Source organism: Microcaecilia unicolor, chromosome 11, assembly GCF_901765095.1.
Source record: "Microcaecilia unicolor chromosome 11, aMicUni1.1, whole genome shotgun sequence".
NCBI classification, from domain to species: domain Eukaryota; kingdom Metazoa; phylum Chordata; class Amphibia; order Gymnophiona; family Siphonopidae; genus Microcaecilia; species Microcaecilia unicolor.
Window position 1 is genome coordinate 176928064 of NC_044041.1, and position 26454 is coordinate 176954517.

Consider the following 26454-nt stretch of genomic DNA (forward strand, 5'->3'; position numbering starts at 1 on the left):
AAAGTATGGCGTGGAGGGGCATAATCGAACGAAAACGTCTATCTCCATGGGCGTTTATCTCTGAGAACGGGTCAATGAAGGGGCGGACCGAACCGTATTTTCGCAAAAAATAGACGTCCATGTTTTATTCGACAATTTGTGAGCTGGGCGTTTTTGTTTTTCAGCGATAATGGAAAATGAAAGCGCCCAGCTCAAAAACGAATAAATCCAAGGCATTTGTTCGTGGGAGGGGCCAAGATTCGTAGTGCACTGGTCCCCCTCACATGCCAGGACACCAACCGGGCACCCTAGGGGGCACTTTTACAAAAACAAAAAAAAAGGTAAAAGAGCTCCCAGGTGCATAGCACCCTTCCCTTGTGTGTTGAGCCCCCCAAATCCCCCTCAAAACCCACTGCCCACAAGTCTACACCATTACTATAGCCCTAAGGAGTGAAGGGGGGCACCTACATGTGGGTACAGTGGGTTTGGGGGGTTGGACGACTAATAAGCATTAAGCAGCACAATTGTAACAGGTAGGGGGGGATGGGCCTGGGTCCACCTGCCTGAAGTCCACTGCACCCCCTAACAACTGCTCCAGGGACCTGCATACTGCTGCCAGGGAGGTGGGTATGACATTTGAGGGTGAAAATAAAAAGTTGTGAAACATCATTTTTTTGTGGTGGGAGGGGGTTAGTGACCACTGGGGGAGTCAGGGGAGGTCATCCCCGATTCCCTCTGGGGGTAATCTGGTCATTTAGGGCACTTTTTGGGGCCTTATTCGTGAAAAAACAGGGTCCAGGAAAAGTGCCCTAAATTCTAGCTACAAACGCATACTTTTTTTCCATTATCGGCGAAAGGCGCCCATCTCTGTTCGGGTGATAACCATCCCCCAGTCCCGCCTTCACCACGCCTCTGACACGCCCCCGTCAACTTTGTACGCTTCCGCGATGGAGTGCAGTTGAAAACGTCCAAGTTCGGCTTTCGATTATACCGCGTTATTCGTTTTTGTGAGATAAACGTCCATCTCCCGATTTAGGTCGGAACTTGGGCGTTTTTCTCGTTCGATTATAAGCTGGATAATATACTACTTACAATGTCAACACAATACGTAATAGAACATTTGAATTTGTAGTGAAGGGTAAAGCAAAGATGGAACATATAGATAGGTAGGAGAGTAAGAAGAGTTCGAAAGTAAGGTGACTAATTTAAAGAAAGTTGCACTTGTGCTGTCATTATGCCTTTGTTTACAATAATCTTCCAAATGACAACTTGCTGTTTACTATCTGGATAATCCAAACCTCAAATATACATATGATATATAGTATATAATATATATCAAATCCAGATGTCACAATCCAAATTCCAAATGCCTCAATGCTTGTTATTAAAGGGACCTGAGCTAAAAACAGTTGAATATCTATATATATAAAACTCACCCTCAACGTTCTATTGGCTGCTGATGTCACTGAAGCCAAGGTTCGTATGTTTGAAGCTCTGAAGCCTCGAAAATCACAGTCTCTGGGCCCCGCCCTCGCGTCAAAAGTTATGACGTTGAGGGCGGAGGTGGAGCAATTCACCGCCCTCGCGTCAAACGTTATGACGTTGACGGCGGAGGCGGAGCAATTCACCAACATCGACGACGGGTGGGGGGGGGGGGCCACAGGAAAGCCTTGCTAGCTCCCATTTCATTGGCTCCAGAAACGGGCCTTTTTTTACTAGTTTGGAAATAAAAGTCACCTAGGAGGTTTTCTGACTAGTGAGGATTCTGCACCTAGTCCCGATAACAGACAAAATGTTCTATAAAGGACAGGAAGCAGTCTGCGAGGCACGAATGGAATAATATCGTGATTGCAGAGAATCTGGTCTTTCCTCTGACAAATAAGAGAGAGTTACTTGTTCAAAAGGTCTAATTGATAGTGATTTCATAAGCAAGTACCATACATATCCTTAATAAAAGTATTTTATGTTTACAATAATGACATTTACCCATATATGTGCATCTGTAAATGCCAAAATTGCAGCTAAGCACTGTTCTGTAAATTCTTGCTTAACTTGCATAGCACATATCTGCAAGGTGAGCATAGGTATGGGTGGAGCTTGGGCAGAGTATAGGCGGGGCTTAAACTTTCCCATGTAGCTCACATAATATTGTATGTTACGTGTGTATCAACAACATCTAGGCATGACCATGTACACCAGCTGTATAAATGCTTGCATCTGTCTTTCAGGTACATATTTTTGATCAGTTATGCTTGCATTTTATGTATTTATTTATTGGGATTTGTTAACTGATTTTATGAAGAGATTCACTCAAGTCTGTGTACAGTATTCTATAAAGAATGCAGGTGCCTATGTTCCTTCATAGAATAGACTTTTAGCAGGTTCCATGCTAATGCCTTGTATAATGCACTCCCCATGCATTATGTTCATTCCATTTAGTATATTCATTCTATAGAGTGAGAGTTCACTATAGGGTATAGGGAAAGGGGAAATGGGACGTGGCATAGCATCTTTCTATGGTTTTTGTAACTACATTCAAAGTGGATTACATAGTACATACAGGTACTCATTTGTACCTGGGGCAACGGAGGGTTAAGTGGCAAGTCACAAGGAGCTACACTTTGGAATACTCCAGTGGTGTGCTGGAGCCGGCTCGCCCTGGCTCACCCAGTGGCGTAGCTACGTGGGGCCAGGGGGGCCTGGGCCCCCATAAATTTGGCCCTGGACCCCCTGCCAACCACCCTCTCGACCCCCCCATCCCGCCGCCAACCCTCCCCCGCCGTCGTCGTGGGCTACCTTTGCTGGCGGGGGACCCCAATCCCCGCCAGCCGAGGAGGTCCTCTTCTTCCTCCGAAGGTTTTGTTCTGTTTCTGACGTCCTAAAGTCCAAGGAGGTTAGATTGAGAACAGGGGACGCATGAAGTCAAAAAAGTTGAATCCACAGAGGTTTGTCTCTCTTTCCCCTCTCCCATGCAGCTATCATCCCTGTACATTCAAAACAAAGCGAACAGTCCTTTGAGCTGCTACATCCTTGTTGTCGTTCTTTAATGTTGGTAACATTTTTATTTAATCTCACTTATATGTTCAAACATGTCAGCTTGTGCAGCATACGGATGTACACAGAGGAATTGTAATAATGGAATAACTTTTCATAGGTAGAGTAGTGATTTGTTATAAATCGTAATTAGGGTGTCATTTGGAGGGGCTGGTTTGAGGGACAGAGATTTTTTTCTCCTGGTAAAGGGCCACTAAAACAGACATCGTGTTATGAGAATCAGGTGCTCAATATCCAAAAGTTTCTATTTATTTACCTGTTTATGACATTTATATCCCACATGAATTAGGTTGAAACCTGGGAGCATTTAAAATCTTTTTTTTTCCTGTGACTAGATCAAAAGAGAAAGATGATCGGCATCCCTGCCGACAAAGGTATGCCTAGTGTGCTCGCATGGGGGGGGGGGGGAGAGGAGAGAGGGATGTGTTGCCCCTCTCCCCACTAGTCCACCCCTGGATCGAGCCCCCCCCCCCCCAAATTGCACAGCTGGCTATGCCCAGAGACAGAGCCTCTTGTTAAAAATTTTCCCGCATACCACTGGAAAATTCCCACTATAGTGTGTACGTGCCATATAGTGAATTTCCAGTGCAGTATATGCATTCTATAGTGCACTCTGTTAGAGCAAGGAATTTGTAACACAATAGTCTAAACCCCACCCTTCTACATGAAAAAAATAAATAAGTTACAGAAGTTCAAACATGTAACTTTTGCAGACTGCTTATGTACGCTTAACATGAAAAATTAGCCAGTCTTAGGGTTACCATATGTCCGAATTTACCCGGACATGTCCTCTTTTTGAGGACATGTCCGGGCAACTGGGCAGGTTTTGCAAATTTGCCCATTTGTCTGGATTTCTGGACAAACGGGCAGGCACCAGCCTGCCCGTTTGTCCAGAAATCCGGACAAACGGGCAGATTGCTAGCCTCCCCTCCCCTTACTTACTACTGCCCTGGTGGTCTAGTGACCTCTTTTGCCTTCGGGGCAGGAAAGAGCCCCCTCTTTCCTGCCCGGAGCGCTGCCCTGCATGCATCCTTTGTGTTGCTGATCTCGGCGTCGACAGCGCTCTGGGCAGGAAAGAGGGGGCTCTTTCCTGACCCAAAGAGGTCACTAGACCACCAGGGCAGTAGTAAGGTAAGGGGAGGGGGTGATGGGGAGGGGGGGTGACGGGGTGTGTGACAGGGGGGAGAGGAAAATGTGACAGGGGCGGAGCGAGGGCGTGACAGGGGGCGGGTGGGGTGTGTGGTGGGGGCGGGGCATGTGTCCTCCTTTTTGGGGGACAAAATATGATAACCCTAGCCATTCTCATCATTTTGAATACTCTACTTTAGTCATCTGTTTCCACGTATGCATTCTATAGAGTGCTCCCACTGTACTATGTTCATTCCATATAGCACATGCATATTTGAAAGCCCTCCCTCCTTCATGACCCATGAGCCCAAAACGTAGCAGGCCACAGTGATGCAGTAGAAACCAAGGGCTGCAGCTTCATTTAACACACTAGAGAGCCTGAAATTGCTCTGTCTTGTTCTTCAAACAATTCGCCGCCCCCCCCCCCCCCCCCATTCCTTTCAATCGAGCTGTGACGTATCCTTCTCCCCAGCTCTATCCACCAGGGCTCAGGGAAGGAATTAAGTCCCAGTTACATTTGAGCATAAGCATCATCATAGATTTCAGTCTGCCTGGCCCCCTACCACTGATCCTTTTGTTTACCAGCAGCTGGTTCTTGACCCTCTGTGAAGTTCAGTCTCTTGATGTCATCTGAGCTCACATGTTGCTAATGCAGGGAAACCATCACAGGCAAAAGGCAAGTAGCACTGCCATATTCATGGCTACCATCAGGGCTAGAGCCTCAAGGAAGGTTTAGTAGGCCAATTCTATCCCATCTAGTAGCTTCACGTTGAACAAATCTTACTTTATGTTTGGTAAATGTACGTCATCTGCCCGGTAGAGGCTGGCGTGGTCAGCTGAGAGAAGGTAAGAGAAAAGGAAAGGGGATAGGACATGATATACCGCCTTTCTATGGTTACAATTAAAGCGGTTTACTTATTATACAGGCACTTATTTTATACATGGGGCAATGAAGGGTTAAGTAACTTGCCCATAGTGTCACACTGAATATATGTATAATAATAAAGCAACAGACAAAAATCACTATCTGCTGGTGGACTTAGGAGAGGTGAACTTCAAGTAATCAAGATCTTTCTTGACGGTCTTAATTAAGCCAAACACCTCTCCAAGTTGTTGCCACTTGGATGTATCATAAGATCATTCAAAGGGGTTTGGAGGCTCTGGACATGAAACTTGTCACATACCTATTTACTAGTCCAGATAGTAAAGCAGTAGCCCATGATGTACACCGCCTGAGTCTCACTGTTGCATTTGCAAAATCAAAACATAGGACAAGGTTATATTTGCTTCTCGCCTCCACTTGGTTCAGAAAATATATGATGGCATCCATTCTATCCCATCCTCTGCACCCTCCCTGGAGTGGAGGAGCAGCCTAATGGTTAGTATTGTGGGCTAAAACCCAAGAGAATCGGGTTCAATTCCAGCTCCTTGTGGTCTTGAGCAAGTTACTTAACCCTCCATTGCCCCAGGTACAAAACTTAGATTGTGAGCTCACTAGGGATCGGGAAAGTACCTGTTTATAATAGGTAAACCACTTTGGTTATATCAAGTGCAATACCCTTAACAGAATGAAATGGAAGCTGCAGGCAGACGTCACTGGTGCCCCAGTTCTAAAGGAATAGCAGGAGCATCCCAAGCCAGTAGCATATCCTTAGTGCCGCTCGCCCTGCCCATGGTATGCCCCCTTTGCCCCATGCAGCTGTGGTACCAGCACAGCCTTTGGGACATCTCTGAAAAAGGAGAGTGAAGTATTGTTTGTTTACTTGAATACCTTCAATTGGTATTTGGTGAGTGGGGTCAAGGCTCTGTGTATCAGAAAATGAATCTCCCTCCTTTTCCCAATCTGCAAGCAAAGTATACTCAGACATTTGCCACCAAATAGGTGACAGATTGGTCGACTATATGGAGTAACAAATGTCCACATCTGCTTACTTGGTCTTTTTGACTTGTACACCTTCTAATGGATCTTTACTCCTAAGTGAACCACTATTCGACAGCACACCAGTACAGCCCCCATTCTTTCTGGATGAGGTCACTAATTTGCTTATGTTGAGGTCTCCAAAAAAGCCAGTCGAAACAGAGAAGTGTCAAGTGGTGCATAGCTGACCTACCATAATGCAATGTCAGAGCTATGAGAGAATGACATTCATGATCAACCTCCTGTCATCCCACTTCTGAATACTTCCTGTTTCCTATTCTGCCAAGAGCTTCGTTCCCACAGAGCTCCTCCTAGGATCACTCTAGCTAAGTATCTTGGCAAAAAGGGCCAACTCAGCTAGCTCAGAAGACAATATCCTTCAAGCTAACCCATTAATTCTGTCCTGCAGGACATAATGGAAGAGGCTGCATTTGACCATGGTTTCCAATGAGTGACTACTGTAGCAGATAGGAGGGGGGGGGGGGTTTAAGGAAAAACAGGGGTAACAAATAGAAGAACTAAAGGAGGCTTGAATGTTTACACAGTCATATAAAACTTTAGAAGATCTGAGGGGGGGGGGGGGGGAGAGACACAAGCCAATGGCAGGAAATGGCTTCCAAGAAGATTGGGGTAATCTGCAAGAATAATCATGGCTACAACCCTAACAGCTCTGAAATAACCCGAATTGGACTGGCAGTTACAAATCTAACAGTAGTGATATGAATGTACCTGGTGTTGCGAGGTTAGGTAAAATGTATGGTTGGTGAGGGGTCTGGTAGTGGTTTAAGCATAATACAGGAAAAAAGCACCAAGAGCCTTTGCAAACGGGACACACTTCCTTTAATTGTAAAAGTCAAATTTAAAAGATGGACCCTGCATCAGAGGTCAAATTTTTTCTGGCATAAAATGAAAACAGTACACAACAACCAAACTTCTTTCTTATGAAGTGAGAAAAGACTTCCAATCACTTGGCGCATTGAAAGCAAAAAAGGTCCCTTCATTCTTCAAGGAGAGGATATGGTAACAGCGGTTAGCTAGAGAGCATCTTTTCATATAATGGGATTTTAGGGCATTGGTGTATGGTGTATGACTAAGCAGTCAAAGCAGAACAGCTGTAAGTTCCCCTCCAGTAGATTCTGCTCCATTGACCTCTAACCCTCTTGCCACAGGAGAGGTACATAAGTACATAAGTATTTCCATACTGGGAAAGACCAAAGGTCCATCAAGCCCAGCATCCTGTTTCCAACAGTGGCCAATCCAGGTCACAAATACCTGGCAAGATCCCAAAAAAGTACGAAACATTTTATACTGCTTATCCCAGAAATAGTGAATTTTCCCCTAGTCCATTTAATAATGGTCTATGGACTTTTCCTTTAGGAAGTCGGCCAACCCTTTTTAAAACTCCGCTAAGCTAACCGACTTTACCACATTCTCTGGCAACGAATTCCAGAGTTTAATTACACGTTGAGTGAAGAAACATTTTCTCCGATTCATTTTAAATTTACTACATTGTAGCTTCATTGCATGCTCCCTAGTCCTAGTATTTTTGGAAAGCATAAACAGACGCTTCACATCTACCAGTTCAACTCCACTCATTATTTTATAGACCTCTATCTTATCTCCCTCAGCCGCCTTATCTCCAAGCTGAAGAGCCCTAGCCGCTTTAGCCTTTCCTCATAGGGAAGTCGTCCCATCCCCTTTATCATTTTCATCGCCCTTCTCTGCACCTTTTCAAATTCCACTATATATATCTTTTTTGATATGCGGCGACCAGAATTGAACACAATATTCGAGGTGCGGTCGCACCATGGAGCGATACAAAGGCATTATAACATCCTCATTTTTGTTTTCCATTCTTTTCCCAATAATACCTAACATTCTATTTGCCTTCTTAGCCACAGCAGCACACTGAGCAGAAGGTTTCAACGTATCATCAATGACGACGCCTAGATTCCTTTCTTGGTCCGTGACTCCTAATGTGGAACCTTGTATGACGTAGCTATAATTCGGGTTCCTCTTTCCTACATGCATCACTTTACACTTGCTCACATTAAACGTCATCTGCCATTTAGACGCCCAGTTTCCCAGTCTCGTAAGGTCCTCTTGTAATTTTTCACAATCCTCCCACGATTTAATGACTTTGAATAATTTTGTGTCATCAGCAAATTTAATTACCTCACTAGTTACTCCCATCTCTAAGTCATTTATAAATATGTTAAAAAGCAGCGGTCCCAGCACAGACCCCTGGGGAACCCCACTAACAACCCTTCTCCATTGAGAATACTGACCATTTAACCCTACTACTACTACTACTACTACTACTACTTATCATTTCTATCTTTTAACCAGTTTTTAATCCACAATAGAACTCTACCTCCTATCCCATGACTCTCCAATTTCCTCTGGAGTCTTTCATGAGGTACTTTGTCAAACGCCTTCTGAAAATCCAGATGCACAATATCAACCGGCTCACCTTTATCCACATGTTTGCTCACCCCTTCAAAGAAATGTAGTAGATTGGTGAGGCAAGATTTCCCTTCACTAAATCCATGTTGACTTTGTCTCATTAATCCATGCTTTTGAATATGCTCTGTAATTTTGTTTTTAATAATAGTCTCTACCATTTTGGCCAGCACCGACATCAGACTCACCGGTCTATAATTTCCCGGATCTCCCCTAGAACCTTTTTAAAAAATCGACGTTACATTGGCCACCCTCCAATCCTCCGGTACCACGCTCGATTTTAAGGATAAATTACATATTACTAACAATAGCTCCGCAAGCTCATTTTTCAGTTCTATCAGTACTCTAGGATGAATACCATCCGGTCCAGGAGATTTGCTACTCTTCAGTTTGTAGAACTGCCCCATTACATCGTCCAGGTTTACAGAGAATTCATTGTTTCTCCGACTCGTTAACTTCAAATACCATTTCCGGCACCAGTATCCCACCCAAATCTTCCTCGGTGAAGACCGAAGCAAAGAATTCATTTAATCTCTCTGCTACGGCTTTGTCTTCCCTGATCGCCCCTTTTACCCTCGGTCATCTAGCGGTCCAACCGATTCTTTTGCCGGCTTCCTGCTTTTAATATACCTAAAAAACGTTTTACAATATGTTTTTGCCTCCAACGCAATCTTTTTTTCGAAGTCCCTGTTAGCCTTCCTTATCAGCGCTTTGCATTTGACTTGACACTTCTTATGCTGTTTCTTATTATTTTCAGTCGATTCCTTCTTCCATTTTCTGAAGGATTTTCTTTTAGCTCTAATAGCTTACTTCACCTCACTTTTTAACCACGTCGGCTGTCATTTGGTCTTCCGTCCTCCTTTATTAATACGCAGAATATATTTGGCCTGGGCTTCCAGGATGGTATTTTTGAACAGCATCCACGCCTGATGTAAATTTTTGACCCTCGCAGCCGCTCCTCTAAGTTTTTTTTCACTGTTCTTCTCATTTTATCATAGTCTCCTTTTTTAAAGTTAAACGCTAACGTATTTGATTTCCTATTTATACTTACTTCAAAACTAATATCAAATCCGACCATATTATGATCACTTTTATCAAGCGGCCCCAGCACCATTACCTCCCACACCAGATCATGCGCTCCACTAAGAACTAGGTCTAGAATGTTTCCTTCTCTCGTCGGCTCCTGTACCAGCTGCTCTATAAAGCTGTCCTTGATTTCATCAAGGAATTTTACCTCCCTAGCGTGCCCTGATGTTTCATTTACCCAGTCAATATCAGAGTAATTGAAATCACCCATTATTATTGTGTTGCACAGTTTGTTTGCGTCCCTAATTGCCTCTAACATTTCTGCATTCGTCTGTTCATCCTGGCCAGGCGGACGGTAGTACACTCCTATCACTATCCTTCTCCCCTTTACACATGGAATTTCAATCCATAGTGATTCCAAGACGTGTTTTGCTTCCTGCAGAATTTTCAATCTATTTGATTCAAGGCTCTCGTTAATATACAATGCAACCCCTCCACCAATTCGATCCACCCTATCACTATGATATAATTTTTACCCCAGTATGACAATGTCCCACTGGTTATCCTCCTTTCACCAGGTCTCAGAGATGCCTATTATATCTAATTTTTCATTTAGTGCAATATATTCTAACTTTCCCATCTTATTTCTTAGGCTCCTGGCATTCGCATATAGACATTTCCAACAATGTTTGTTGTTCCTATTTACATCATGCTCAGTACTTGACAGTATTAATTTGCAATCTTTTGTCTGATTATTATTTTTATTTAAGGACACCTGATCTACTACGGTCTCTTTTGCAAACTCACTATCAGGATACCCTATCTTCCCTGTTTTGGTGATATCTTTGAAAGATACCTTATCCCGAACCATTCGCTTTTGAGCGACTGTCGGCCTTCCCCCCATTTCTAGTTTAAAAGCTGCTCTATCTCCTTTTTAAATGCCGATGCCAGCAGCCTGGTCCCACCCTGGTTAAAGTGGAGCCCATCCTTTCGGAATAGGCTCCCCCCTCCCCAGAATGTTGCCCAGTTCCTAACAAATCTAAAACCCTCCTCCCTGCACCATCGTCTCATCCACGCATTGAGACTCTGGTGCTCTGCCTGTCTCTTAGGCCCTGCCCGTGGAACAAGTAGCATTTCAGAAAATGCTACCCTAGAGGATCTGGATTTGAGCTTTCTACCTAAGAGCCTAAATTTGGCTTCCAGAACCTCTCTCCCACATTTTCCTGTGTAATTGGTACCTACATGTACCAAGACAGCCGGCTCCTCCCCAGCACTATCTAAAATTCTATCTAGGTGACGCGTGAGGTCTGCCACCTTTGCACCAGGCAGGCAAGTCACCAGGCGATCCTCACGTCCACCAGCCACCCACTTACAGTATCTATATGCCTAATGATCAAATCACCAACTACAACAGCTGTCCTAACCTTTCCCTCCCGGGTAGCACTTGGAGACATATCCTTGGTGCGAGGGGATAGTACATCCCCTGGTGGGCAGGTCCTGGCTACAGGAGTACTTCCTACTTCACCAGGGTGATGCTCTCCTTCTAGGAGACCTCCCTCCTCCAAGGTAGCACAGGGGCTACCAGACTGGAGGTGGGACTTCTTTACAACATCCCTGTAGGTCTCCTCTATGTACCTCTCTGTCTCCCTCAGCTCCACCAGGTCTGCTACTCTAGCCTCCAGAGAACGGACACGTTCTCTGAGAGCTAGGAGCTCTTTGCATTGGGTACACACATATGACATCTCACCAACTGGGAGATAATCATACATGTGACACTCAATGCGAAAGACTGGATAGCACCCCTCTCACTGCTGGATTGCTGACTCCATCTTAGTGTTTTTGAGTTTTTCAATAATTTAAAACTTGCTATAGTATTAAAGATATTAGTCTAATATAAAAGTGTCTTTTAGTTCATACAATATACTATATAATTTATTTAGTGTTTCCTTCTTAGATGGTAATGAAATGTATTTAAAACTCTGTAAGAGCACTCCTTGCTTGTTACCCTAATCCTAGTCCATCCTGGCCTTGAATGTCTCATCATAGTTAAATTCCATCCAATTGCCATGATCTTTGTATGCCTGAATGACAACATCTGCATACCTCAAAAAGTCAAAGGCCAGGACAGGATTTTGCTTGCATATTAAGTCATCCTAGGTGAGGAAGACCAGGGTTCAACTGCCAATGTTCCTGTACACTCTACCCCTCATCCTACTTTCTATACTCCTTATGATAGAATATATAACTAATCTGCCCACTGTTTTCTTTTTGTGAGTCACTCATGTGGGGATGTCAGCTCACAGCTAGGAACATAAGGCAATAAATTGCTAGATCATCAGATAGGGGTGAAATGGATGTCCTTGACTAGTCAGAGCTGTAGCTCTCTGATCACTCCTTTGAGCTAGAAAGATACTTGTCATATCCTATGGCTATGCCTAATGCCCCCAGGTCAGGATTCAAAGCTTCTTCTGCCCTACCGCCTTGACTATCATGCTTCTTATATGTGGAATGCCCTCCCGGGGGAGGTGGTGGAGGTGAAAACGGTAATGGAATTCAAAGATGCGTGGGATAAACACAAAGGAATCCTGTTTAGAAGGAATGGTTCCACGTAATCATAGCGGAGATTGGGTGGCGACGCCGGAAATTGGGAAACAAAACGGGAGCTGGCCAGACTTCTACGGTCTATGCCCTGATCGTGACTGAATAGATAGGGATGGGCTGGAGTGTAAATTTTAAGGGGCTTCGACGTTAGCTCCAGAACTTAGTACAAGAACAGTGCTGGGTAGACGTCTATGGTCTGTGCCCTGAGAAAGGCAAGGACAAATCAAACTCAGGTATACAATTAAAATATCACATACCATGTAAAATGAGTTTACCTTGTTGGGCAGACTGGATGGACCATACAGGTCTTTATCTGCCGTCATTTACTATGTTACTATGTTCTGCTACCCATACCCATAAGAACCGTGAACACCCAGGGTCTCACCTTCTGTCACCAGTCTGTTTCTGTGTTGTCATAAGCCCATGTTGTTTCTATATCTCTGGTCTCCAATGCAGCTCCTTGTCCTGTCCTTACCCTACGCCAAAGTCTCTTCAGATGGAAGAAGTTTGTTCTTCTGACTGTGGAGGGTGGTGTTGTTGCATGTACACCCTTAGAACTCTTCCCAGTCAATCTGGGGATAATTTTATAAAGCATATTTTGCATGCAGAAAATAGCTTTTATAAAATTATGCAAATATATATGCACATACAGTAGGGTTGCCAATTGAATCCAGGTTCTCCAAAGAGGGTTGATCCAGTCCTGGGTTTACCCCATGGCAAACAGGGAGTTGTAGTTCTGATTTCTCCATTGCATTCCTGAAGAAAAGCAGTCTACAAGTCCCTGCATGCCATGGGGCAAACCCAGAACCGCATCAACCCTGTCCAGTGAATCTGGATCCAGTTGGCAACCTTACTATACAAGTATGAATGCCAACAGGAGCATACGTACTTTTATGCAGACTGGGGCATAGTTTGGCAGAGTTGCTAAACTATGTGCGTACATGCAGAATACACAAAAAATAGGCACCTTTCTAAGAATACACCTTTCTATAAAAATACATCCTGTATGTCTCATCTGCCGAGCCCTGTTTCGATGATGCATGGTGCATAGGATGCTGAAGAACAGACCCAAGATGTTCAGGGTCTCCCCTAACTTTCTCCTGCAGCTCAGCAAACCCCCTGCTCTTTGATCCAAGCCTTCTGCCGCTGGTGTTCCAGCTGTGCAGCGCTGCTGGTGCTGTGCACATGAAAATGTGCTGGCACAGTTGTATTCCCTTTTATGGCCGGGGTCCAAGTTCTTCCCCCCCCCCCCCTCACATCTGTGTCTAAGGTCAAGGGAAGACTCCCCAGACTACCTGCCATACAACATTTAGATCCTTCCTGCAGCTGCAGCTACGGCCACAGGAACCCTTGCCTGTGTCCTCTTCTATTTATATTTTTAAGCTGTCTGTACAAATAATACTCAAGTGGCTTGCAACATAGCGTTATCCCTTTGCCCTTCCCCCCATAAGCAGTGAGTGTAGGGCACACTGACCTCTGCCAGGGGAGGGGGAAAGAAATTCATGCCGGATCCTAGCTAATTTGTTGTTGTTGTTCTGCCTATTTTGGTAATCTGCTTAGTTTGGACTAGTTTGAAGGAAAGCAAAATATAAAATCCAAACAGTGAAATAAAGTTGCTGACAGTCTTTACAATGCCGTCAAGAGTGCTACAGATGGGTGAAATGCCGAGACTACAGAAAAATGTTGTGGGCTGGTAGAGTTCTGCTGTTGCCAAAGATGTTTGAGGGCGTCTGTTCTAAAGATGCACTCCCAGTGCGTTCTATAATGTGCTCCCAGTATAGTATATACCTCCTAGAGGGCAGTGCTTATCCTACATGCACAGCCGCAGAATCCATGGGTGCTTATTACCCAGCTTTTTTACCAGTCTTCACTTTGAGCGTTGTCCAAGGAAAAAGCACCAGGAGAGAGCTATTTCTGATCATAAGTACATAAGTATTGCCACACTGGGACAGACCAAGGGTCCATCAAGCCCAGCATCCTGTTTCCAATTGTGGCCAATCCAGGTCACAAATACCTGGCAAGATCCCAAAAAAGTTCAATACATTTTATGCTGCTTATCCCCCCCCCCAAAAAGCAGTGGATTTTCCCCAAGTCAATTTAATAATGGTCTATGGACTTTTCCTTTAGGAAGCCGTCCAGACCTTTTTTAAACTCCGCTAAGCTAACCACCTTACCACATTCTCTGGTTTCAATCCAGTCCCACCTCTGGGAATGCTTCTGTTAATGCAGTAAAAAAGGAGTTGGATGATGAAATAGAGGGAGAGTAGGACAGAAGAGAGAGCTGGGACTAGATTTTGCTGTGCCTGAGGCAGACAGTCAGAATTACGCTCCCCTGCCATGTCACGTCTCCCACTTTTGTATCTGAGTGCACATTAGTGATGGATAATATGCATTTCACACAATGAACTCAGCCTAACAGTAGTGAGTTAATATATGAGAAAAAAATAATTTCCTTCCAGTCTTTCCTGAAGTCTCACCTCAGGCTCTGTTCTAGCCACCTTCAGTAGACTCAATTACCAACCCTACTGGAATGGCACTGCACAGGCAAACAGGCAGCAGCTTCTCCGGCACCTCTCTGTTCCTCTGTTTAGACAACAGCCATGGCAGCAGAGCTCGGACTAGGGGGAGGGGGCCTTTGACCGGGGTATAGCAAGCTGGCAGCAGTTCAGTTCTGCATATGTGACCACAGGTTTCATTGGCTTGGCCTTCAGCCACAATTTCAGAGTCCCTCCTACCACAGACCACACAAGTGCAACCTCAGGAGAACAGGCTCACTATCCTTATGCACCCCATTTGATGCCTAGTTTCTCTTGAGACGACCATAATTCCTGGACTCCCCGGCCCAGTTTGAATACTATTTGGATTGATAGAAAGTGGAAGGAGATTCTTCTTGCCAAATTGGACTGAACCGTTCACTAGGTCAGAGAGTCCAGGAGAGGTGTGCTGTCAGAGACATCTTGGAGATTCTGAGTGTTTTGAGTCCATTGTGTTCTCAAGGTCCATTGAGCTTTTTCATCCTAAGAGGTGTCAAGGGAGTCGTGTGGACCGACATGCTCCATGCTGATGCTCTACTACTACAGTGGTGATCCCTTGCTGTGGAAGAATGGCTTTTCCTAGTCACATCAAGCAGAATTCCTATGAATTTCACTTGAATTGACAGACAGATTCTTGACTTGGGATAATTAAAGATGAACCCTAGCAAAAACACCTTGATGGTTGTGCACACAGATCCTTGAGCTGTTTCCAGATATGCGCTCTTAACTAATCAGTTGTCCATATAGGAAAACACAGTTGTCCATATAGGAAAACACGTGCATTCCAATTCTGCATAGATACACTGCTACTATGGCAAGGTATTTTGTGAATACCGAATAGCTGACATAAAGCCAAAAGTCAAAACGCAGGACTGGTAATGGTGTTTCCCTATTACAAATCTGAAATACTTCTTGAGACTGGGATGTATCTCTTTGTGAATGTAAGCATCCTTTAAGTCCAGAGAGCATAATCAGTCTCATTTTCAGAGGTTGGGAATGAGGCTGCCTAGAAAAACCATCTTGAACTTCTTTTCAACTAGATATTTGTTCAGATCCCTTACTTCTAGGATGGGACGACATCCGCCATCTTCTTTGTAATCATGAAATACTTGGAGTAAAATCCCTGCCCTCTTACTTCTGGTAGAACAGAGTCAACTGAGTTGATCTCTAAGATGAAAGAGAACTCCTTGATAAGTATTTTCTGATGCTGAGAGTTTGATGGTACATTGAATACATGTTGACAGTATACTAGACATATGATTTTAAGCACCCACTTATCAGAGGTTATAAGGAGTGAGCGATTTCCTACCGGAAAGTTGTCTAGCAAGGATACTGGAACATTGATTATGTTCCAGTGGAGGCAGTCAAAATCCCATCCCAGGTTTTGGCTATGGAGTTGGCTGGGTCTTCTGGGCTCTCTGTTTCATAGGATGAGAGAAAGATTCCTGTCTTCTCTGAGAAAAGTGAGAGGGAGGAGGAATCCTAAACTTTTGAAAGAAATAAAAATTTTCTTTGCCCTCTACTCTGATACCTCCTGGAAAATGAGGAGGCTGGGTCAGAAGTGGGCATGGGAAAGACTTAACGGTACAAAATGGTAGCCTTTTGAACCTTATCTCCAAAGAGATTCTCTCTATGGCATGGCAAGTAGGAAGCTTTTCTTGTACATCATACCTTAGGTCTGAGACCCAGAGCCAAGAAAGTCTCCAGGTGCCAGTGCCTCTTGCAGAAATGATGGGCAGACTGGATGGACCTTGCAGGTCTTTATCTTCCATCATTTACTATTTTACTGTATAGCAGACATTCCCGATGAGGTCTTGAAAATATAGGTCGCATAAACCATGTATTTTCCACTCTTTTTCCCTTTGCCTGATCTTCTCTTGAGAGAGAGTGTCTGCAAACTCTGCCATTTTATGCACAATGTTTCACATGTGCATTCCGTGATGCACTGGTAAGAAGATATGCAACAGAAGAATATAGTGTTCTGAAATCATTTCTTTCCAAAAGATTACAATGTCCAAGCATATCTCTCCAGGGGCACCAAAGACTTGAGGGTCAATATTCAAAATGGTTTAACCAGCCAGAAAGGGCTCCTGGCCAGTTAAATCACTTGTTCGAGGCTCACCAGTCATATTCAGCAACACTCAACCGGATAGTGCTACTGAACCTGTCCAGTTAACGCCCAATGCAAAACTAGCTATTTTGGGGGTGATCCATGGGCGGAGTCAGCACTTTGTCAGTTCAGTGCCAATATTCAGCATTTAACTGTCCAAAGTAACTACATAAATAGGACCACATAAAAGCCAGTCCTATCTTTATACAGTTTGCTATAGCCGGTTAAGTGCCAAATATCGCACTTAACTGGCTATGATTTTGCTGGCTCCATATACCTAGAAATTTAGTGCCAGCGCTGATCACCACTACCTGAATTTCAGGCCCTTGGAGTTCTTGGCAGTTTTGAGTGGATTTGACCACCATGGAATGGTGAGGAAGCTGCTGCTGCTGCTTCTCAAATCCAGGAGTTCTCTGAACATAGATATTCAACCTTCTTGTTAATAGGCAACACAGAGAGGGGGGTTCTTCCACATTCTGCATGTCCTCGAGAATTCTGTGAATAGGCAATGTCACATTTGCCTAGAGAGGAGGGGGGAGACAAGGAATTGGAAGATGCCCAATGTTTCTGCCCTGGATTTCTCTTCCATCTCTAACTTCAATGAAATAGCTTCTGTCATTTCCCTGACAATAAACAAGAGTCCCTCAGGTGGGGACTTTCTGATGGTAAGCTCTTGGAGTCCTCCTCTTCAGAGATTACCTCTGGCTCATTGTCCCAGGAGTGCTCAAGGCCTGATCCAGAAAAATTAAAGTCTAGGTTGCTGAGAGGCCTGGGTCTCTCTCTGTCTCATACTCTGTTCATCGGTATGAATGGGCATCAAGAAAGAGTATCAAAACTCTGAGGATCTCCAATATCTCTGTGAAGGTTCCTCCCCTGATGCACAGGAGATAGATAACAGTGTGGCAGATCACTGAGACCCTTCGTCTCAGTGTTCATGTCTCTCCTGCAGGCATTGCATGGGTCTTGAAGACCAACTGGATAAGCTGCAGCACTGAGTCAAGCAAACATGTATTCTATCTTTTTATTGAATTTCTTCATGAACCTTCTTGAAGGTTCCCATCGACAAAGGTGCAGGGAGCACAATAGGTTTGACTATGTCCTCTTGAGTCGCTTGGGGAGTATCAGAGACCTGGTCTTGGAGGCTATCATACCCCCTCTGGTTTTGAGGAGGATGAGTAGTCCTCACAATCGGAGGGCTTTGAGGACACTGACAACCTTGGTGCCTTGTTGATTTCAACAGTATGCTCTGATGAGGTGCAGTTGTTAACGTACCCAGCCTCTGTCCAAGCATCAACAGCCCTCAACACTGATGAAGATGAGGACAAATCTTTAAGCAGGAATTGAAAGATGTCCAATTCCAATGGACTCTATTGATGATCGATGTTGAGGATGATGAATGCACTCTCAATGTTGATGCATACCCAGCTCCAATGCAACTTTTGGACTCATGGAAATGATTCCTCGAATGCCAGTGGACTGAGAGGTGCCAAAAAGTAATTCATATTTTTTCTCTTGACCCTAAAAACCTCTCTTTGAAATCTATGAACACAAATTATACCAATCAAGAGGGTTTGTTGTCAGGCTCCAAACACTGCAAGTGCCAATTTTGTGCACTGAGTGCACTTTTTAAAGCTGCTAGAGGCTTTTATGGGACATGATACTGAAAAATACAGCTGCAGTGAGATCAAAAGACTTGATTTTGAAAAAGTACTAGACTAGAGTGTCCAAGGCCCTCAATGTAGGTCTATATCAAACAAACACAAAAAAAAGAAATAAAACTTAGAACTAGCCAAAAACCTTCTTTCCAGGGAATCAGGAACCACACAATAGCAACAGGACTCCACAAAAAAACCACTGAAAAGGCCAGAAATCTATGAAGGCATAAAAAGTGGAAGTCTTAATGGGGAGCTTTCGAGATGCATCTGATCTGCTCCATAGAAAGATGAAGACTGAGCTGGTCCTCCATGACAGTGGCAGGCAGAAAGTGGTATGTGTGCGCAGTGAGGCTTCTCAACAACTTATAAGTCATCAAAGCTGGAATAGCTTTCCGACACCGGGCTCAATCTGGCAAGTCACCCATGCTGTAAGGACTTGCTATCCTGCTTGTCCTCTGAGAATATCATGTATAGAGAATTCAGATACAAGGGGGGGGGGGGGGGGGTCTCAGCTTTCACATGATTCTGAATGGAAAATTCATACCTCATTTAAAAATATATATTATCCCTATATTCATGCCCTTCCCTTATATCAATGAAAAAGAAACCACACCTGAGTCTGGAGCCTGCAATGTTACTGTTTTGCAAATAAAAGATGCTTCCCCCCCCCCCCCCCCCCCCCACACACACACACACACACTTCAAGTGCTGTGTTGTATCATTTCCAGGATGCTCCTGTCCTACATCAGAAACTCAGAGAGGTAGAGAGCTTGTGCTTTCATCGCTTGCCCTCCAACCCCATGTGCTTCATTCCTGCCATGTCAAAGGCAATCCCTTATTCCTTCAGTGCTCTTCTACTCTCTGCCCATCTGTGCCAGCACTGGGAATGCAGGCAGATGATTTGTTTGCCTATAGCAAAGTGGTGCATTTTTAATGTACCCAGAGGCTACACAGGGAAGGGGTTGACTAAGAAAGCTTATTGCTTCATCCAAACTTCTTCCCAGACCCTCAGAAAGTTAGCTTTCCTGTTCTGTTTTCTCAGTCAGATGTGGGGTTCTCTTCCCCGACAACTCTCACCTCCTGTTTGAGCTGTATATAAATCGGGCCATGACGCTTTAGAACAGGGCTCTTAACTTTTTTTGGTTCCTGTATCCCCTTTCTAAACCACGTATCCACTAGTGAATACTGACAACTACACATGTTGCTAACTGGTAGCCATTATCAGTGCTAACTGCTAACTTGTCACTAAAATTACAGTGTTACACAGTTATACTACCAAAGTAGTCACATTTAAAGCTACAATCGAGCTTATTTTCGAAAGAGATGGGTGTCCTTCTCTCAGGGCCGGCCAAATCGTCATAATGGAAAGCTGATTTTGGCCGGCCCCAACTGTTTTCCGTCACGGGGACGGCCAAAGTTCAAGGGGGCGTGTCAGCAGTGTACCGAAGGCGGGACAGGGGCGTGGTTAACAGATGGCCATCCTCGGCCGATAATGGAAAAAAGAAGGGTGTCCCTGACGAACATTTGGCCAGCTTCACTTGGTCCCTTTTTTCTTCACGACCAAGCCTTGAAAAGATGCCCAAACTGACCAGATGACCACTGGAGGGAATTGGGGATCACCTCCCTTTACTCCCCCAGTGATCACCAACCCCCTCCCACCCAAAAAAAAATTAAAAAACATTTTTTTCCAGCTTCTATGCCAGCCTCAAATGTCATACCCAGCTCCATCACAGCAGTATGCAGGTCCCTGGAGCAGTTTTTAGTGGGTACTGCAGTGCACTTCAGGCAGGCGAACCCAGGCCCATCCCCCCTCCCACCACCTGTTACACTTGTGGTGGTAAATGGGAGCCCTCCAAAACCCATCCGAAATCCACTGTACACACATGTAGGTGCCCCCCATTACCATTTAAGGGCTATGGTAGTGTTGTACAGTTGTGGGTAGTGGGTTTTGGGGGGCTCAGCACCCAAGGTAAGGGAGCTATGCACCTGGGAGCAATTTGTGAAGTCCACTGCAGTGCCCCCTAGGGTGCCCGGTTGGAGTCCTGGCATGTGAGAGGGACCAGTGCACTACGAATGCTGGCTCCTCCCACGACCAAAGTGCTTGGATTTGGCCGTTTTTGAGATGGCTGTCCTCGGTTTCCATTATAGGCGAAAACTGAGGCCGGCCATCTCTAGGGTCGGCGATCGCAACATTTCAGTCGACCTAAATGTTGAGATTTGGCCGGCCCCGACCATATTATCGAAACGAAAGATGGACGCCCATCTTTTTTCGATAATACGGGATGCCCCGCTCCTTTGCCGGGGCACCCTTAAAGATGGGTGCCCAGTTCGATTATGCCCCTTCACGTGACATAAGTTGTACATAATGTTGTTGAATAAAATGACTATTTACAAATGATACGTACGAGAAAGCATTTCATTCATAAGCACTGCAGCAACAATTCAGTAATTTCAGCCATGAAGTCACAACCTTTGTGATGAAGACATGATTGTGCACTCTGGAGAAGAAGTGTGCAAATGAAGTAAAGAAAAAAATAATAATAAATATAAATTTTGTCACAATTAGTGAGAGCATTGCTGCTGTTTATCCTTGATCAATGATAGGAACTGTGGTTCAGATTTCAACAGCACAACACACATATTGTCAAATGCATTCAGTCTGTTTCTGTTCTGGACAAATTCATTGTCATAATAACTGCCTTCACTCTGACTAGAAAGTTTCAGTAAATTGCCTCAGATTTCAAGACCCTTCTCCACACTGACCATTTCCAGTGTGGACACCACTGGTTAAGAACCCCTGCTTTAGAGTCTCCCCAGGAGGTGTTCATATCCCATTGCTGAACGCTCAGTCTGTCTTACTGTTCAACAAAAAGGGAAAACTCAAGTGTGGTATGGTGGGATGAGATTTTGAAAGTTCACAGAATGGCACAACCCCACTGGTCCTTTAGGGTTCCAAGCAAGTCCAGTATTCAGGTGATCTGCCATGAATGGTTCTAGCATTAGAAGGGTGCCAACAGACAAGTGCCTTGGGCCCTAGGCCCCATGCTAGAGAGGACCCCCTAGCCCATTTGAAGCTGAAGGAGATACAGCCTGCTAGTGGACTTCAGGGCCCTATCCCAAATTTCTGGCCTGCTAGGCCCCAGCATGTTTAACACTGACCCTGATCATGAATTTTCATTCATTGTTTCTTAGCCTACGAACCAGAGCAAATTTGCATAGTTTGGTTACCATGAAAACCAAACCTCTTGACAGTGCTCCGGGACTGGGTTTCTGCACTTTTATGTTATTTTGAGGAGAAGTAGGTAGGTCGCAGCTCCTTCACTAGAAAAAGTCAAGAAAGACTGAATGGAAAGACTAGCCATGGAGCAATTCTATTAATGTGAACTGTAATGCTTTGAAAATAATCCCTCTTCTCAGGGATGTCTCTTTAACCACTGGATTATATTTGCCTTTTGTGATTTTAGCTTCAATCTTTATTATTAAACCTTTTTTGTTTTTTTTTAACAGTTACATCAGGGTCCTGAACTGGGTCACAGGCATGTCAAGGCATCAGGGCAGAGTTGCAAAGTTATCCACTTCTAGGAGGAAGATTTTAGGCTCAGTCCAAATTTCTGAATACACTTTCTGGTGCATTATGGGACCTACAGCACTGATTTCAATAGTTACAATCAGAGACAAACACCGTGCTGCTTTTGAATATAAATTTAAACCCAGGACTGGAGAGTTTTTGGTCAGTCCTGGGTTTCAACTTATATTCCAAAAACTCTACCTCCTGGGTAATTTGGCAGCTCTGACAGAGTCAACACCCAGAGCTGCCAAGTTACTCATTTGTAGAAGGGAAATTTTAGGCTAGTCATGGATTTCTGAAAGCCCGAGCCTGGTTTATTATGAGATGTACAGCAATGATTTCAATGGACAGAATCAGGGACTACAAATACCGCACTGCCATGGGATATAAGATTAAACCCAGCCTAAATGGCTCCCTTCTGGTGGGTAACTTGGAAGCTCTGCACCACCTCAGCCAAAAAGGCTGATCCAGGCTTGGTTTTGCTACACAGCATGTATGTCACGGCCGTGCTTCTCTTAGGGAAACAGAGCTGCCAAGTTCAGGGGTCACTCCACTCCCCTGGCCCTACCCCCAGTACCTTTAACTTTTAGGTCTTTGCTGGCAGTTAGCAGCAACTCTTTTCCCCTGCTCACACCAGCTCCGAGCTATCCCTAGAGCGTAACTTCCTTTTCACAAGATCAAGAAGTTGGGTTAGAAGAAATGTTTGGGTGGGTGCAAGCAAGGACAATGTGTTGCTGCTCACTGCCAGTGAAGAACTAAAGGATTTAAAGATATTGGAGGGGTCGGGGGAGTGAGGTTGTGACACCCCCCTCCCATCTCCTGGAGGAAGAGATGCTGGGAGTCTTCAGCTGGCAGGGCTTGGGAATCACCACTAGCCACATCGCTGCTGGGTGGGCCTGAGTCCAGAGTGGGTGGGCCTGTACCCATCCAGGCCCAGCTGTGGCTACGCCACTGATTCATACGCCACTGGGCCATATCCAGACACCGGCATTCTCATAAGCGACACTGCATAAAGATAGAATTGGCTTTTATGCAATTCGATTTTACTGCTAGTCCTAGGAACATAAGTGTCGAATATCTGTGCTTTACCACATAAGCGCTGACTCCGCCCCTGGACCACCCACAAAATAGACGGCTTTGTATTTAGCATTCTGTGGTGATATTCAGCAGCATTAACCAGTTAAGTGCTGCTGAATATCAGCGGATAGCCCTGACAAGCGATTTAAAATGCTTTGAATATCAACCCTACCATGTCTAATTTGGGTTGTGTAGAAAAGAGGCATTTTGAGGATATGTTCTGAATTCATGCATCAAACTTTTCAAAATTTATGGATGTAATTTTTAAGCTCATGGCTTGCTTGCAGGGCCAGGAGTTCTTTGTGGAGATTCCCTTTGAAAATTCAAGGCTCTGCCATAAATCACATGCACGGTTTTCATAATGAAATCCCCCTGTTTTGTCTGCCAGTTCTGCCCTTGCCCTGTCTCTTGCCGCATAGGAAAATCACCCATGCTGTGAAACAACTGTGCACTTTTAACTGAAGAGGGACAGAATGGAAATTCTTTAATAACAGTGTTTTGCCAAATCCAGCGCATTCTCAGAAGAATACTGCATTACAGTGCCCAATTCTAAGTGTGCCCATAGGAATAGTTCAATAAAATCACTCTCTGTTGTCTCAAAACTCTGGTTCTGGTTGGTTTCATCTAGATTGATTTTTGGAAAGGGTACAAATGAAAGAGTGTCTCCATTGCTTCTACATCTTCATTGGTTACCAGTACAACGTATTAAATTTAAAGTTGCCATCCTTATTTTCAAATCTATGAATGGATTGTGCCCCTACAAGTCTTGTTCAAAATTAATATTTTTTAGGGGTCTGCAGTGCTTCTCGTTTTAAAACAACACTCAGTTTGTGCTATCCCACTTTGAGGAATGTTCATTGTAAATCAATGTTGGAACATTATCTTTCTTTTCAAGGTTTGTAAAATTTGGAATAGTATTTCCATTCAAATTAGACAAATTCAATCCTATTTAAGTTTTCAAAAGGCATTATAAACCTACTTTCCATTACATAGCTTCCCACTATTCTAGAACCAGTGGGATAGTTTTGTGTCCATCAACCAGCACGTGGAGATAGAGAACTGTAAAAATGAGCTGAGACATATCTCTCTTGGCATCCAATCTAGCTCCTCTGTATTTTCTGTCTCCAGCAGGTGGATGGACACACTTTTCAGCCTCTGGTTCTGAGTGATTTGCTCCTGAACGAGTTAGTCAACTGGTCCCCAGTTGAGCTTTACGGGTGGCTTGAGTCTGTAAAGTCAAATCAGGAGGTCTTCAGATCCCTGCCTTTGGTGCCCCACAAATTTACTTCTTTCCTCCTTTCACCTCTCCCCTGTTTCCTGTGGAGCTCTCCTTTTCCAGCACAACAAACTGTAAAAAAAAAAAAAAAAAAAGAAGAAGAAGGAAAGAGATTTTCTGGAGAGTATGGGACAGAGTATCAGTCCTGATTCTTTCTTATCTGGGGTAAGACATGGAGACTGTGAGTTTGGGTAGAGTTACCATACGTCTGGATTTCCCCAGACATATCCTCCTTTTCAAGGGACTGTTGTGGGTCTGGGCATTTTTTTCAGCCAGCCTGTTTGTCCGGGTTTGTGGGCAGACTGGCTGGCACGCTCGCCTTCCCCCCGAGCCTCAGGGTGCCCTCCCCATAACACACTCTGGTGGTCTAGTGGCCTCTTTGGGATCTTCCTCATGGAATGTAGGAGGTCAAAGCTGGTTCAATAGATTCATCTTCTCCTCAATCAAAGCAGGCCCAAGATCTGGGACCACATCCAGTTTCTGGGGTCAATGACCATTACGATAGAAGTGGTGCCATAGGCAAGGGCTCATATGAGGCTGCCGGTCTCTGGTGTCACAGGAGTGCAACATTCATCTTCCTTGAATGCTGGTTGCCAGACGGAGAATGTAGTGGTGATTGCCACTCAGGAATTTGACCATTGGAACTCCCTTTCCAATAACACAATGGGAGGTAGTGACAATGGACACCAGCAAGTCGGGTTGGGGAGCTCATTACAAGTTTCATCTGGCACAGGGCTCCTGGACAGAACAGGAGTCTCAGTGATTGATAAATCACTTGGAGTTCAGGGCAGTGCAGAATGCCTTATGTGATTTGCTCTCTTTCTGGCGGGCCCCAGTCTGAGTTTTCTCCGAGAATGTGACGGCGGTGGCCTATATCAACAAGCAAGGCAGGACCTGCAGCCATCTGATGGTGGAGGTGGCCTCCCTTATGAGTTGGGCGGAGAAGAATCTTCTCTGCTTGTTAGAAACTCACATCACTGGGTCCTGAAATGTGGAGATGGACTTTCTCAGCAGCCACTCCTTGGACCCGGGAAAATGGGAACTATTCAGCCATAGTTTTCAACTGATATTGGACAGATGGGGTTCTCCTCTTCTAAACTTGATGGTGACAAAAAGGAATGCCAAAGTGCCCAACTTCTTCAGCCATTGGAAAGAACCAGGCTCGATGGGAATTGATGCACTACTACAGCCTGGCTAGAGATACATCTACTGTATGTCTTCCCTCCTTGGCCCATGGTAGGCCATGTGTTGAAAAGGATCGCATTGCACTGGGGTTGAATAATTCTTGTAGCCCTGGATTGCCTGCGGAAGCCGTAGTATATGGACCTGATTCAACTATTGGACAGTGAGCCTCTCTGTCTTCCACAGGTACACAGGCCTACTGAAGCAAGGTCCAGTGCTTATGGAGGATCTGTGCCCCTTTGGTCTTTCGGCTTGACCATTGAAAGCGTTCAGTTGAGACGAAAAGGTTATTCTCATTCAGCCATTGCTACCTTGCTTCAGGCTCGGAAATGCTTTTCATCAATGGCATATGTGAGGGTATGGAGGATACTTGAGGGCTGGTGCGAACTTTCTCCCTTCTCTGCTCAGATCACGCACATCCTAGCATCTCTCCAGGCAGGACTTCAGAAAGGATTGATGTTGGGTTCTCTAAAAGTTCAAGTTGCAGCTTTAGCCTGTTTCACGGGCTGACTACAGAAGATGTCTCTTGCGGCTTACCTTTATATTGTTCGATTCTTGTGGGAAAGGGGCCACTTGCGGCCTCCCTTTCTTGTACCATGTCCACGGTGGAACCTTAATTTAGTCCTTTGGGCTCTTCAGAAGCCTCCTTTTGAGCCACTCTGGAAGGCCTCCTTGAAAGATCTTATGCTAAAGAGCGTTCTTGGTGGCTGTTGCATCAGCACATAGGGTTTCAGAGCTTCAGGCTCTCTTTTCTTGGGATCCCTTTCTCTGCTTTTTGGAGGCCAGGGTCTCCCTATGCACAGTACCTTCCTTTCTTCTGAAAGTGGTATCAGAATTTCATCTCAACAATCTGTGGAGCTTCCATCCTTTTCCAGAGAGGACA

At 44.7% G+C, this 26454-nt stretch overlaps 1 protein-coding gene across 1 annotated transcript in view; it reads left to right on the top strand.

Annotated features, from left to right (window-relative positions):
* MEIS3 (Meis homeobox 3) overlaps nucleotides 1–26454 on the top strand; it is a 132992-nt gene that overhangs the window by 45774 nt on the left and 60764 nt on the right. The window lies entirely within an intron of this gene.